This window comes from Lytechinus variegatus, chromosome 16, assembly GCF_018143015.1.
Source record: "Lytechinus variegatus isolate NC3 chromosome 16, Lvar_3.0, whole genome shotgun sequence".
NCBI classification, from domain to species: domain Eukaryota; kingdom Metazoa; phylum Echinodermata; class Echinoidea; order Temnopleuroida; family Toxopneustidae; genus Lytechinus; species Lytechinus variegatus.
Window position 1 is genome coordinate 18,516,348 of NC_054755.1, and position 4,880 is coordinate 18,521,227.

The following is a 4,880-nucleotide window of genomic DNA, read 5'->3' on the forward strand; positions in this document are numbered from 1 at the left end:
AGTTATATTAATGTAACTATTACACACTGGCAGATCCAGGGGGCACAGCCGCCCCCCCCCCCTTCCCCCTTTGAGAGGCACAGTTAAATCCCCTTAATGTTTGGTTAAAACCATTTTTTTTTTTGCTTGTCAAATTTTTCATCGGGAAAATGTGCCCCACCCCCTTTAAAAAATCCTCCTTTCTTTTATTATTGTTTGCTGTATTGTAATTTGTTACAGTAACTACTAATAGCCATGCTTGATATTTCTATCGATGAATCTTGAAAATCAAAGATTTTAATAAAAAGAATTAATACTATAAAATAGAAAAAATTGTGATGAATGTAATAATGAACATCGGGTTATCAGTGAACAGAAGAATGGTGATGATTTTCCATTCATTAATAATATTCATTTTTTGTAATCTCTTTGACTTTCTTGTTAGTCTTTCAGTTTTCTATTCTCTCTTCTTTCTTCATTTTACTTACTTCCCCAACCTCTCTCCCCCACCCCCGCCCCCTTCTCTCGTTCTATCTCTATTTCCATCCCTATCTAATTTCTTTATTTGAATTCTTCTTCGACAATACCTAATTATTGCCTAATATTTGTTCAAGATAACTAGAATAATAACTAAGATAAACAATTACTAGGAAATCTAGGTTGTTGCATAATAACTCATTTATTCAAGGTTACCTGCGTGTCTTTATTTACTACCGCGAGGGAGAGAGGGTATGGTATTTGATAGAAGTGGCTCAGTGAATTTTGCAAAATAGATCACATCAGTTGATTGTTCTTTGAATTTATTTGCCCCCCCCCCCTCCCTCTGGCCATTGAACAGAGGACAGCATTCGCGAGAAGAAAAAAAAAGGCGGGAAAAGACAAGTTTTGGCGGGTAGGCGCGGAACGTGAATAGGCCTACAGTTTCAAAAACGCCCAAAATAAGAAGAAAAGCCCCCCCCCCCAAATCATGATGGCCCAAAACGCGAATAGAGTTTGTAATTTGTACCGACTGTGGGAGTGCGACGGTTAGCCCTCCATATTAAAGGGGGTCGGGGGAGCGTTTCATCAATATTTTCATCCGACAAGTCGTCAGATCTGACATCTTTCCTTGATTCTGATTGGCCGAGAGGCACTGTTCCTATGGTAACTGTCGGATAAATGGGACTTGTCGGATAAAACGTCCGACAAGTCCTTTCATGAAACGCCCCCCGGATCTACTCCTTCCAGCTTTTTTGTGCAAAACCTGTACTAAAACATCATGAGATCACGAATAAAGATACGTTTTTGACCACACTATTTCTCAACTTATGAAAATAGGAGTATCCTTGTTTAGGGTAGCAATATTATTCTGACAATTATTAATTCTGCACAAATCCGCGTTTGGTGTGTCCTAGCGCGCGGCCAGCCCCTTGAATTTTCAGTATTTTTTTCCAGTACGATTCTCGCAGATGCTGTTCACTCTTCAATATGCACTGTAAAAACTGTGGTGTTAAAACTGACACCAATTGGTGTTAATAGAGGACCACACCCTTAGGTGTTAAAATTACACCCTAGAGATTGAACATAACACCAAAGAGTGTAAATGTAACAACCAAAGGTGTTGTAATAACACTATATGTGTAAAACTAACACCACCAATTTTACACCGGTGTAAGATAATTGGTGTGGTCCTCATGTACACCGGTTAACATCACAGTTTTTGCTGTGTGGCAGAGACGCTCGGGGCTGCTTTATCTCTCTGTCGCGCCACGCTCGCTTGCAAAATAAAAATTTGGAAGGTTAATGAGATAAAGAAGCAAAGTAGAGTATTATTTGGCAGAGAGGCATGTGATTGTAATTCGAAAAGGAAGAAGAAAAGAGGTTCAAGGAGATTTTTGTCACCCGAATTAAAAACTTCTACTGGTGCACTCAGACAACCAAGAAAAACGTTCTTTAACATGTCACAACGATATGGCATTCATTTCGACCGCCTATCAATTTTAAATTATCTACAACCAATATTCATCAGGGAAGGTACGGAGAGGCGTGTACCCCCATGATTTTAAGCCAATGAAAACTTAGGGGAAGAGGAAAGAAATGGATGACAGGAGGAAGAATAATAATTATAACGTTTCATTTAATCTTCTCCAATCTAAATGCTGAGCGCCTTGAAAGAAGTCAGAATGTCTCTTTTTCATAAGTCTTTGGTATGACTCGGCCAAGGATCGAACCCACGTACGACATCCAGTTCAAGAGTATGACGCTCTACCGCTGATCCAGAAGACTATAAAAAAAACACCCCTATTATTCAACTAGAGCACAATGTAATGTAACCTTTCCTTTAAGTTGTCTTACCCCCACCCCCCCCCCCCTTTATAAAAAAAAGGGAAAGAAAAGGAGAGACATGGGCTCAACCCCGGGTGCCACTCGTGATATTGATGCCAAAGCTAATTTATGATGAAAAGGGATGTGCCACCATTCGAAATCAAACCGCTCTATTTCTGCCAAACACGCTGTGAAACCAAAATAATCACCGACACTGAGTGTGCGCAACCAAGGGATGAAGGGGCTCACCCCCCCCCCCCTAAGCTTCCACACCAGTGCATAACGTACACAGAAAATTAGCTAAAGTCACCCACAGTGAAGGTCTTTGACTTCAATCCCACTCCTTTCCTGGTTTGTGCGTAATAAGCCAACAAAATGTAGAAGGGGTCATCCATGGCGGGTGGCCGGAGCAAAGGATTTCAAAAGATGCGAGCGAGCAAAAATTTTGACCATTTCAATACAAAATTGATTTTTTTTCTTTAAGAATTATAACACGATATTCAGAAAATAACATCATGCTTTACTCTTTCCCTTTCCTTTTCATTTCTCTTTTATTTTCCTTGGTTGTGAAACTTTGCCTCCATTTGCACGCCCGTGTGTAATGAACTGTCATCGTTCAAACAACTCCTGCTCGAAATTAAATGATTATTTAGGGATATGTGGACATGATATGGCATACCCTCACATACACATACATGTAGCATAATAAATTTTCTAGAGAGGGAGGGGTGAAATTAATAACCGAATGCCCCTTTAAGGTGCTTCATACAGTAAGTTTTGCTGCTATTATTTACTTTTTCGCCTTTTTAAAACTTTTTTATTATTGTTTTTTTTTTTTGGGGGGGAGGTCACTTTTAGGTCGCTGTCAAATTTTCGCGTAGACCCTTTTTATATACAGAGGAGAAAATTAAGAATTGGAATTGAGACAGACCATATCAAACACTGGCTTACAGAAAAGTGGCTTGGTGCAATTGACTGCCCCCACCACCTCCCCAACGAAAAATAATTCACGACATCACTAATAAACAGACAGGAAAGGGAAGGAAAATTGATAACATGTAAGATTATTTCAGAAACTATAAAAGGGGTCTCACTTGACAAGCAAAAAAAAAAGGTTATCATCCCTAAAGTAAGGTAATCTCGTCCTAAAATGCAGTACCAACTTCTTTTTTCAGTTAACGTGTAAAACGAGTAAAAATGTTTGGGGAATGATCAAGTTGAGCATTTTTCACACCAATTCTCATCACAATGAATTTCATGAATTTTTGTGATTGTACACCGTAAAAGCTGCATGTGGTGTTAAAACTGACACCAGAGGACCACACCCTGAGATGTTAAAATTAGACCCTATATAGGGATTGAACATAACACCAAATAGTGTAAATGTAACAAACAAAGGTGTTGTATGACACCTATAACCATTGGCGGCGGAAGCCACAAATTTTAGGAGGGGACGCGTAGGAAAATAAATTGACAAGCAAAAAAAAAAAAAGAAAAAAAGGTCATCAACTACAAATTTAGGGGGGGGGGGACCGTCCCCCCCCCTCCTCAAATTTTTTTGGGGACACGTCCCCCCCCCCCCGCTTCCGCCGCCTATGCCTATATCTGTAAAACTAACACTGTCAATTTAACACCGGTGTAAAATAACTGGTGTGGTGTGTACACCTGTTAACACCACAGTTTTTGCTGTGTACCCGGGGGACACTTACATTGACGTGTGGATACCATGCATGCGCGACCAAAACACGTAAGAAGGGTCTTTTTCAAGATAGGGCACGTTACGTACGTAACGTAGTAAGGGTGTCAAAAACTCTAAAATAATGAAAAAAGGGTATCTATTTTCGCTAGGAAAAGTACGTATGTGTTTTGGGTCAAATTTGCGAGGATATAAATAATTAAGACTAAAATGTTTTATGAATGATGTACTTTTTGCCTCAAGAGTCAACACTACGTGTTTAGAGTAGGCATACGATTTGCACGAGGTGTGGGAAGCCGGTGGGCCTGTACCCCGGGGCTGCACGTCTAAAGCCAATGATGTAGGTAAATGTACCGACGACCGACGTTCGTGACATATAAATATCGCTGTACTTGTTTATAGGAGTTTTGTTTCCAATACTCGTTAAGGGTAGGGTTTCACATGCCAATACTTGTTCGGGGTGCATGCATTTTCAGAATATTGAAAATACGCGTTTAGGGTGCTTTTCGGGACCCCATGGTCGCGCATGGTATCCACTCGTGAATGGAAGTGCCCCCCCCCCCGAATGTGTACATATTACCGTGAACGTCATTCCTGAGTGACGGACGTGTGCACTTTCAAAGAATCCACCAAATATTATTTATTTTTACACTTCAAACTCAATACGCGCTGCCCACGAAAGAGCATGCACAATAAAAGGGGGAGACCAGGGGAGCGTTTCATCAATATTTTCAACCGACAAGTTGTCAGATCTGACATCTTTTCTTGATTCTGATTGGCTGAGAGGCACTGTTCCCAAGTAACTGTCGGATAAACTGGTACTTGTTGGATAAAAGGTCTGACAAGTCCTTTCATGAAACGCCCCGTACCCCAACTGCAGTCAGACCAGAGTGCCTATTTA